General features: G+C 36.6%; 1 protein-coding gene across 1 annotated transcript in view; it reads left to right on the top strand.

Moving 5' to 3' along the window:
• Positions 1-11177: 11177 nt before the first annotated feature.
• The window catches only part of GRIA2 (glutamate receptor, ionotropic, AMPA 2), a 153461-nt gene continuing 153103 nt past the window's right edge, over positions 11178-11535 (top strand). Inside the window, exon 1 of the mRNA XM_011959721.1 lies at positions 11178-11401. The gene's annotated coding sequence lies outside the window, so the exon portion shown is untranslated. The remainder of the gene's footprint in view (positions 11402-11535) is intronic.

Raw genomic sequence — 11535 nt, 5'->3', positions numbered from 1 at the left:
GTGACTGTTATAACTCTTAAAGGTGGCATGCCTGAAGTTGTTCGTTCCTCCTGGTGGGTTTGTGGTCTCACTGGCTTCAGGAGTGAAGCTGCAGATCTTCGTTGTGAGTGTTGCCATTCTTAAAGGCGGCACATCCGGGGTTGTTGGTTCCTCCTGTCTGGAGTTGTTCGCTCCTTGCGGTGGGTTTGTGATCTCGCTGGCTTCAAGAATGAAGCTACAGACCTTTGCAGTGAGTGTTACAGCTCATAAAGGTGGCACAGACCCAAAGAGTGAGCAGCAGCAGGATTTATTGTGAAGAGCAAAAGAACAAAGCTTCCACGGTGTGGGAGGGGACCTGAGTGGGTTACCATTGCTGGCTCGGGTGGCCTGCTTTTATTCCATTATTTGGCCCCACCCACATCCTGCTGATTGGTCCGTTTTACAGAATGCTGATTGGTGCATTTACAAACCTTTAGCTAGATGTAGAGTGCTGATAGGTGCATTTACAATCCTTTAGCTAGACAGAAAAGTTCTCCGAGTCCCCACCTGACCCAGAAGCCCAGTTGGCTTCACCTCTCATTCTGACACATTTATCAGGAATAATCTGATAATGGAATAGGGCAGATAGATGAACCAAGAAAATAAAATGTAGCAGCAGGTTCAGGCTGCGGGGCAAGCTGACACTTGAGTCTTGAGGTTCAGTAGACACAATGGTATTGGAAGCGGCTGGGGCAAACAGAGATGCTAATGGAGAGTCTATGTCACGCTGCATGAAGAAAGTCACAACACAGATGTCCAGTGTTTGAAGTCAGACCTCTCCTCTGCTGGCAATTCTTTTTCATTTCAAAAGTGGCGTCTGGCTTGCCACTGGGCCCTGGTATATACTTGAGCTTCTGTCCAGAGGATACCACGTAACTGCAACCTGATCTTCCCATCCTGAAGAAATGGGCAATCTGGTCCAGTTTACCCTTACATTTGCCATGATTATCAATATACCATTGTAAAATAGAAATAGAATATACAGATGTTGGTTTTAGCACATCTACAAGACACAAATTGTATAAGACAGTAGCTCAGACTTCTATCATACCTTTTCCTACAGCCTTGCTACCTCTCCTTTAACGCACATTATAGCCCTTTGGGTTGTTCCCTGTTATTATCTGTTAGTTTGCAAAGTTGGGGGAAGGACAGGCTTGGTTTAGGAATGGTTATGTATGTTGTATAAGCACCAGCTGGAAGTGGATGACTGCTACACAAAACCTCACCCTGGAGTGGCCATGGTGGCAAACTATATTAGATGGCATATCATGTTTTTCAACTTTATATGAAGTGAGAAATTGCTTAAATCCAGAAATATATGGCCAATGGCTAATGGGTTGGTCAGCTGCCAAGGGCTGGAAAGGACAGAATTGAACCTTTGTGGTAAGGAGATGTGAGATGGAAGTATATGGATGAACACAGAAAGTGAAGACACTTGTGTCCTTCACAGATGTCCACCAGAGGGACTATCATTTTGGGAAACTCTTAATCATGAACAAGATGGCCTATCCTGTGGATGTCAGGCAAACTCTTTGCCCAGCCACAGTTGTTCTCTTTGTAAGTCCACATGCAAAATGGCTTTGGCGGCAGCAGGGATGGAAGTTATGTCTGAGGTCAACAGTAGATTCTTCTCTTGTTAAGACTAAACCACCTAGGGCCATTGCTGGTTTGCCAATTTGCCAGTAGTAGTGACTGACAATTTTTTGATGGAAAATAATTAATGACATTGGAGAGGATCATCAGATAGGGGAAGTGCTTTGTTCTCACAGAGTATACACATATTCTAGATGTGAATTTGCCTTTCCTATACTCAGTACTTCATCTGGTACTACTACTAATAGATTAATGGACTTTCACAATTCATTACCATAGAATCCCTTGCAATGTTGCTTCCTATCAAGAAACACATTTTAGGACAAAGAGACTATAGTAATGGATTCATGCCCCTGAAAATCACTCATCGAGCTATGTACTCCATCACTCTAAAGCAATGGGCTTGATAGAATGGTGGAAGAGCCTGCTGGTGGCTCAGTGTTGATACTAGCTTAGAGAGAACACTCTAAAAGGATGGGACACTATAATAAAGAATTAAAGATATGCTTTCAATAATTGGTCAATAAATGATGCAGCATTCACTAATGAGAATGTAAACAGTTTTGGAACTAAGGGAAAGTGACCCCCTCACTGTTACCTTCAAGGGAGTACTTAAGTAATTTTTGCCTCATGACCCTAGAATCTTGGTTATGGTTGATTTGGTGATAAAGGAAGGAATGTTTCCACCAGAAAAATGGCTATGTTCTAGATGAATTGAAAGCTATATTCCCTTATCCATATCGGGCTCCTTTTGATGCTCAACGAATAACTGAAATAAGTGTTTCTCTATTGCCTAGGTAATTGATACTGACTATGAGGAGAAGGATGGTCTATATAATAGAAGAGATGAGGACTACATTTGGAACCTGAGAAGTTCACTATTCAGTAGAGTGCCTCTTAGTATTCCCTTACCCAGTATCAGTTAAAAAAACAAAACAAAACAAAACACAGCATCTCTAGAAACACAATAAAAATATAAACATCAAGAACTTGAATCCTGCAGGAATGAGGGTTTGGACTATACACACCAATGAAAGAATTCTGTCTAACTAAGATGTGTTGACAAAATTAATGAAGATATGGAAGGAGTATCTAGTGAAAGTGGCTGTGATATCATTTTTTATTATTTAAATTTCATTATGATAAGAACACTTAACATGAGAGATACCCTCTTAATATTTTAAGTACACAACTTATTATTGTTAACCATAGGTGCAGTGTTGTACAGATGATCTGTAATTCATCATGCTTAACTGAAACTTTATACCTATTCAACAACAACTCCTCATTCTCCCTACCATCTGGCCTCTGAGAACCATCACTCTACTCTCTGCTTCTACAAGTCTGACTATTTTAGACACCTCATATAAGTGAATCATTCAGTGTTTGTTCTTCTGTGACTGGATTCTTGACTTAATATCCTCGACATTCATCCACTTTGTTGTATATGGCAGGATTTCATTCTTTTTAAAGGCTGAATACTATTCCATTATGTTTATGTACCACATTTTCTTTTTCTATTCGTATATGGATGGTTGTTTCCACATCTTGGCTATTGTGAATAGTGCTGCAATGAACATGGGAGCTAATTATCTCTTTGAAGATAATTATCTCTTTGAATTATCTCTAATTATCTCTTTGAAGATAATTATCTCTTTGAATTTCTGATTTTTATTTTCTGGTTATATATCCAGAAGTAGAATTTCTGGATTATATGGCAGTTGTTTTTTCAGTTTTTGAGAAAGCAACATATTTTTTTGCATTGTGGCTGCACCATTTAGCACTCCCACCAACAGTGTACAAAAGTTCCTGTTTCTCTACATCCTCATTAATATTCATCCTTTTAAAAAATATAATAGCCTATAATAGCCATCTTAACAGTTGTGAGGTGATATTCCTATGTTGATATGCATTTCCTTTATTATTAGTGACATTACACATCTTTTTGTATACCTGTTGGCCATTTGTATGTCTTCTTTGGAGAAAGGTTTATTCAACTCCATAACCTATTTTTTTAATTGAATTATTCTTTTTTTTGATATTGAGTTGTAGATTTTGTTTTCATATTTTGGAAATTAACCCTTTATCAAATATATAGTTTGCAATATTTTCTGTCATTCTGTAAGTTGCTTTTTTTACTCTACTGAGTGTTTGCTTTGATGTAAAGAAGCTTTTTAGTTTGATGTATTCCCACTAGTCTATTTTTCTTCTTGTTGCCTGTGCTTTTGGTGTAATATTGATGAAATCATTGCTAAGACCAATGTTATGGAGTTTTCCCCTAGGTTTTCTTCTAGGAGTTTTACAATTTTGGGTCTTACCTTTAAATTTTTATTGCATTTTGAATTGATTTTTCTGAATAGGGTAAGATAAGGGTCTAATTTAATTCCTTTGTATGTGGATATCCAGTTTTCCCAATGCTGTCAAAGAGACTGTTCTTTTCCCACTGTGTACTTTTGGTACACTGGTTGATGAGTTGACTGTATATTGGTGTATTTATTTCTGGAATCTCAGTTTTGTTCCATTGATTTGTGTGTCTGTCTTTATGCTAGGACTATGTTGTTTAAATTATTGTAGCTTGTAATATGTTCTGAAATCAGGTACTGTGAGCCTTCCAGCTTTGTTCTTTTTTCTTATGATTGCTTTGGCTACTTAGTGTCTGTGTTTCTATGAAAGCTTTAGGACTTCTTTTTGTTTGTATCATAAATGTCATTGGGATATACATAGGGGTTTCATTGGATTTGTATATTCCTTTGGGTGGTATGAACACTTTAACAATATTAAGTTTTCTAATCCATCAACAAAGACACTTTTCCATTTGTTTGTGTCTTCTTTAATTTCTTTCATCAATGTTTATGGTTTTCAGTCTATAAGTTTTTGCCTTATTAGTTTATTCCTAAGTATTTTATTTTTTGAAGTTATTGTAAATTGGATTGTTTTTCTAATTTGTTTTCCAAATTGCTCTCTGTTAGTATATAAAAACACAACTGATTGTTGTATGTTGATTTGATAATTTGCAACATTAATGAATTCTTTTATTAGTTCTTACAGGTGTTTTTATGTTGTTGTTGTTGTTGGCTTCTTTGGGTTCTGTACGTATAAGACAATGTCATCTGCTAAGGGAGATAATTTTACTTCTTCCTTTCCTGTGTGGATGCCTTTTATTTTTGCCTAATTACAATGATTAGGACTTCCAGTACTATATTAAGTAGAGGTTTTGAGAGTAGACATCCTTGCCTTGTATCTTATTTTAGTGTAAAAGCTTCCAGGTTTGTAACTGTTGGGTATGATGTTAAACATGGACATTTTATATATGGATTTTATTATGTTAAAGTAATTTCTCTCTATTCCTAGTCTGTTGAGAGTTATAATCACGAAAGTGTTTTTATAAAATTTTGTCAAATTCTTTTCTGCATCTATTGAAATGATCATGCAATTTGTATCCTTCATTCTGTTAATATAGTGTATCATGTTAATTGATTTTCAATAATTGAACACTTCTTGCATCTCAGGCATAAATACCACTCAGTTCTTTTTAAATTTTCTATCTCTTAGTTGAAATTCTCTTTTTGATCGTGTACTGTTCTCTGGAGCTTGTTAGGCATTTTAAAAATAGCTGTATTTAATGCTCTGTAAGGTAATTCATATATCTCCATTTCATTAGGGCTAATTTTCTAGAGTTTTACTTTGTTCTTTTGTTTGTATCATGTTTGCCTGTGTCTTAATTTTCCTTCACACTTTACGTTGGTATGTATGCATTAGAAAAAATTGCCATGTCTTGCAACTTCACTGATTGGCCTTGAATGGAAGAAAATCTCCACCAATCAGCCTGGTCAGAGATTCTGCGGACATTTAAATCCTTCTTGTCAGTCCAGACTGCTGCCACTGTTCTTAGCAGACCCAAGGCATCTAGAATCTCCTGGATCTCATCTGTGCTCTGAGATAGGTGAGACAGAAACCATTCCCTTGGATAGTACCTGGAGAAGCTGGAATGTTGAATTCTCATTTTCGGTACAGGAGGGAGGGAACTCTTTTTCCGCTCAGGTAGAATCTGGGAACTGGGGTTTTCCACCCACTTACTCTATGCTGAGCTGGGAGGATGAGTTGTGTTGAGGGCCTGTGTTGCTAGTTCAGACTTCCATGCTCATTCCAGGAAGTTAGCATATGCCAGGTCCTGTGAGGACTTTAAGACAGAAGCCAGTCTCTTGGGTTGCATTCAGAAAAGTTGGAGCATTGTATGGGTAATCTAACTCTTTCCCATCCTGGGAAAAGCTGAAAGGTGAGGGTTTCATCTTGATCATATGTTGCTGTGCTACAAGTGGGGAGTATAGTGAGAGGGTGTCTGGAATTTTCCTATTGGTTTCAGTGTGGTTCATTTCATGCTCTCTTTGAGTGCAGGAGCCTGTCTACTAGTTTTTGAATTTTTCAGAAAAGAAATTGGTCGGCATATTATTGTTGAATCAGTGTGTCTAATTCCACCATCTTGCTGATATAGCTCCCTGGTGATTAACAATTTAAGTCTTTTAATCATCTAGAGATATAGAAAATATGACAGCCACATTTCATGCTCTTTGTTTGTTTATTTCTCCTCCTATTCTTTGATTTTGCATGTTACGAAAAACACAAATGGAAACCTGCTGAATACTTTGACAAGAAGCCTGTATAATTTCTGTTTTTACTTCTTAAGTAAGAGTCAAACGTATTTACTAAAAAAAAAAAAAACAAAAAAACCAAATTTATGGCAGTTAAATCTGATATTTTAATTATGTAATTTAATTAAAATGCTATGTAAATTGATAACCTGTGAACAGAGAATGGTTGAAAAGTATGTCAAATGTTCTGGAAAGGATCGGTAATACAAAGAGACAAAAATATTTACTCCATTATGTGTGAGGAAGATCATTGTAAAATAGGTAAGAAAATCCTCAAAACTGAACAAGATTTAGCATTCTGATTGCTTCACAATATTCTTAAGTTCTTACTTCACTTTAAAGAAACCAAAGAGGGAAATGATTCAGTAGATCCATGCTCAAGGTAATGGCCTTGGTCCTACTTTAAGAAAGTGGAAAATGATTATACATTTGTCAATATTAAATCAAAGCTGGTTTTTTTTTTTTTTTTTTTTTTTGAGACAGAGTTTCACTCTGTCGCCCAGACCGGAGTGCAGTGGAGCAATCTCAGCTCACTGCAAGCTCAGCCTCCCGGGTTCAAGCCATTCTCCTGCCTCAGCCTCCCGAGTAGCTAGGACTACAGGTGCCTGCTACCACTCCCGGCTATTTTGTGTATTTTTAGTAGAGACGGGGTTTCACCGTGTTAGCCAGGATGGTCTCGATCTCCTGACCTCGTGATCCGCCCGCCTCGGCCTCCCAAAGTGCTGGGATTACAGACGAGCCACTGCGCCTGGCCCAAAGCTGAATTTTAAAGGTGGCATGTGTCTTCTCTTTTTAATTGTTTTGCTTGGATTTGTTTTTTTTTTTCATTAGCTAACTTCTTCAAGAAATGGTAGCCTTCGTGAGAAACACTATAGTCTGATGAGTTTCAAAATTAACTTCCACCTGAGGCCTCTTCCCTGAATTTTAGAATGAGTGTTAAGTGCTAGCACAACAGGTAAGTGGATACAGCCCACTGACCTTGTAAAATCAACATGTCTAAAGCTGAACTCATCACTTTGCCTGCATGTCTGCTTTCCAGTGTTTTCTCCAACCCTTGGTAAAACCAACCTCTTGAGCACTCAGCCTAGTACCCTAGAAGTTGGCTTTGTTTTTCCATCTCGTTTGCCTTCTTTACATACAAGTCCACTAACAAGTTTTACTAAGTTTTTATCCTAAATATTTCCTAAAACCAAACTTTTCTTCCTATCTGTACTAGTACTCTCTAAATCCTTGCTCCCATTACCCTCACCAGGAATACGGACTTCTAACTGGTCTCCCTACATTCAATATGTTTCCCTTTAAATACATTTTCAAATAGCCTCAAAAGTGTTCCATTAAAAATGTAGATCTTAAGATCTAACCTTCAAAATGGTTCTCTTATCCTATGGGATAAATACATAGTTTTTATTATTGTCTTGTGTGTTTCTGCTGCTCCTTTTTTGACACTTCCCTTTCTAGAAACATCAAATTCCTCGTAATTTGTGGACTGCACACATGCTTTTGCTGAAGTCATTGTATTTCCATGGAGTGTTCTCCACTGTTAATTCCAACCCTCCACCTAGCTAACTCTTACTTGACTCAGTTTAGGTCTCAGTCTTTGAAGACCTTTTTCTGTCCTGAGCTCCAAGATGCAATGAGCATTATAGATTTTTTTACTGCTGCCATCATATTGCCTTAATAATTTCTCTACCTTTCCCATTTCTTATTTCTCTCATCACATGATCTTCATTATTTACTTACTTAAATTCTGGGAACTTTATAAGAAAGACATCTGTTGTGTTTACAATTTTATCTACCCTATCAAGTACAGTATTTAAAACATAGTGGCCCCTTAATATATTTTTTGAATGAATGAATAAACTGAAACTCTGTCTCTTCCAATAAATATTTCTGGTATAGAATGGCTGTCTATAGGGATGACATTAATTAAAAATAATATAATCAAAGCCTCCAAACAATCAAAAATGAAAACTGTAATTATTTTTCCATTTTTGAACTTTATTTTAAATTTATTTTTAAAAATCTTACAAAAGCCTAGCTTTAGCTATGCATTGTAGGGTCACAAACTTTATCTTATTGAGTCAATGATTTAAAATTTTGTTACAAAAATGTATAATAAATATATTAATCTGAATAACTATTTTCATATCATTATTCTTTATCTTATTTAAGGAATTAAAACTCCCCAGAGTGAATATCCCTTTTTTATTTACAGCCCTGAGTAATTGCAGTCCTCATGTTTCCTTCTTTGTTTGTTTCTTTTGCTCTGTATTAGCCAATAGAATCTTATGTTTGAAATGTGGGTTTCTTCTGCAAGAACTGCTATCCTTTGCCATCGTCTTATGAAAGTAGGAGGATACTCATTTTTTTTATGAATGCTGCATTGCATCTTAGTCTCTTAGATGTCCTACATTTTTACAGTCACAGAGAATCAATAAGAACGGAGGGAGTGAACTCCACTTTAGTCAAACTACTTCAGTAGGAACTGCACTGACATTTATAACTTAATTTTGATAATAAAGTCAGCTAAAAGTTTGCTCTGCCAGTAATTTCAAAACTGTTAACCAACCAACTAACTAGACTAACAAATGATATGGTGGATCACATTTTTTATTTCTTTTATTTTTTACTGTAGCTTACAATTCTTGCAGCAGAAGCAATAAAGTTTTACATAATTGCCAAAATCAAACAGCAGAGGGCAGAAAATAGCAAACTCTGTTTCTTGTAGCACACTATTCTAGTCAAATGTAGATTAGTTGTTTTGAAATTTTCAAAATTGATTAGTGATCAATTTGAGATACGTATTCTTGAAATAGGTAGTTGCTACATGAAAAAATAGAGCTGTGTTCTTTCAAAAAATAAATTCCAGTATTTTTCCATGTATTTGTATAAATAACCATTTACTGTAGTCAATTTAAATTTATTACCCTTATATTGACAGGATTCTGTGCTTGAAACATACATGCTATTAAAACATTATAAGAAATTTGAAAAAGTCTCATGGGTGATCATATTAATAAAATTACACTGACATAGGAAATAAGTTTTCAAATATGTGAAAGGTCTACACATAACTACCTTGTGAACACAGATACATAGACTAGCAATTGAATTACAAGTCATGCTTGCTAAAATTTTTATTTCCATCTTATATATAAATTGTAATCGGCCACTAGACAGTAATATTTTTCTTGAGCTCTTACATATTAGTTACTATACTCTATGATTCAGCAAATTGTTATTTTTACAGCATTTGTTTTTTATAGAATGTAACTCAGTCAATTTTGAGTTCATATTTGCCCTTGACTTTGAAATAGGTTAAGATGAAAATAGTTCTAAAACATTCTTATTTTTAAAAATTCAGTTCACCTCAACTCACATTTTAAACATCACATTTTTTCATATTCAAGCTTCGTGTCTCTCTGTCCTCACTCTAATTCTAAGTTACTTTCTATGAAATTAAAGTTTTCCTGTGGAAACAAGTGAATCAAGAAAAAAAGAAAATAACTACAGAGGTATTTTAAATTGTGCTCTGTTCTGTTATTAGTGCTTTTACATTAACAATTTTAAATAGGGAATAATTTCCTATCATTTTTTATGCCTCACATCACAAATAATGATTAAATATGTACAATTTATTTATTTTTTATGTTACAATTGTGAATATATGTTATATCTTATTTTTATTTTTTATTGATTTATTGTAATTTTAATTAATTTTATATGCTATTTTTATTATTAATGTTTTAAAGGTTAAATGCATTTTTATTTAGAAGACCTGCTTTATATATAGTGTGGAGTACTTATACTAATAAATTCTAAGGGGTAATATTAAGAGATATTTTAGCCTATAGTTTATAAGCTTAATAATACATTAAAGCTATTCTCACTTCATGGTTTAGGACTATATCAAAAAGAGGGAAAGGTCATAATTTGAAATGACAGCAACATAGGATCCAAGAGCCATAGAAACCACTTTGCTCATCATCATTTTGAAAATGGGAAAATTGAGGCCAATATGATTAAGAAGCAAGCATAAGATAATGCAGTCAGCAATGAAGCTGCAAGCACAAGAAGGCAGCCTGATAGACTCATGGCATTTTGGAATACTAGCAGTTCTCTTTTTAGTACTGTAAGCTCCAATCTCCCTCTTCCTGGAAATAGTTCCTTGCTCTCAATCGTTCTTTATTGGTTTAAACCGCTAAAGACATGGAACTTGGTGGGGCTTTTCTGAATCCACAGAGGGAATTGTCAGAGCAGGTTCCCAGAAATGGGCTTGGAAAGCACCGTCAAGAGCATAAATTTCACACAGGAAGTCCAGTCATCCATCTCCCCATCAATTCTCTTCCCTCAAACTTTTAATATCTAACCTTATCTTTCTTTCCCAGTGGCCCACATGTTCAGTGCAGCTAGGTAGCTTACTTTCTTTAGGCAGTGATTTTTTGAAACCCAGGGTCAAAACGCGATGGGGAAACAGATTTCTAAGTAAGTCTCTGGGAAAAAATCTGCATCTTTGCGGCCTTTCTAGACTAGCTTCATCTTCTAATCACTTTCCTCTAATAGCCTTTCCTTAAACCAGAGTCTCTTGCTTTCAATCTGTATAAAGCAAGGGCTTCTAGGAAACGAAGTCTACATGACTCTACGACGGGAGGGATTGCAGTGTAAGCTGCGAGAAAGACCCGTGCGCTCTGTGACTAGGCGAGTCAGCATCACAGCCCAATGGAAAACACTCTAAAGACGGGATTTTCGTGCAAAATATTTAAAAGATTCCATCTTGATCTCCTGTGTAGCTTTAGCATTTAAAGATAGAACTTGGGGTTCTCCCCGGATCCTGGCTACATCCCATGAAGCCCAACTACACAATTTGGAATATTTCCTCCAGGGTGCTTTTCTTGCTTGTTTGCTTTCGGTTGGGTCAGGTGAGGTGGATGACAGGGCTTCTCTATTTCTAAATGGGTTTTCACAGGAGATGGAAGATAAAAATCAAAATTCTTTTTAAGGTAAGACAGCAGGGCCTGGTGAGAGGACGCTTCGCCGCCGACAATGAGCAATTCGGCTTCTACACAGCAGCCGGAAATCAGCTTTGCTGCATTTGGTCCAGGTTGGAGCATCTCCGCAACAACTGCAATAGCCGCACAGAGGTAGCTCCCGGCGGGGAGCGACGCGCTGTCCTCGGTGCTGAAAGGCAGAGGCGAGCTGTGGGCGCGACAGCCCCGTAGACCAGAGGTCTCGAGGAGGGAGAGCGGCTACGGGCCCCGAGCTGTGCTTTCTCAGC

This window comes from Colobus angolensis, unplaced genomic scaffold (assembly GCF_000951035.1).
Source record: "Colobus angolensis palliatus isolate OR3802 unplaced genomic scaffold, Cang.pa_1.0 Scaffold5, whole genome shotgun sequence".
Lineage (NCBI taxonomy): Eukaryota > Metazoa > Chordata > Mammalia > Primates > Cercopithecidae > Colobus > Colobus angolensis.
Note: the sequence above shows the minus strand (reverse complement) of the source record. Positions and strands in the feature narration are given on the sequence as shown.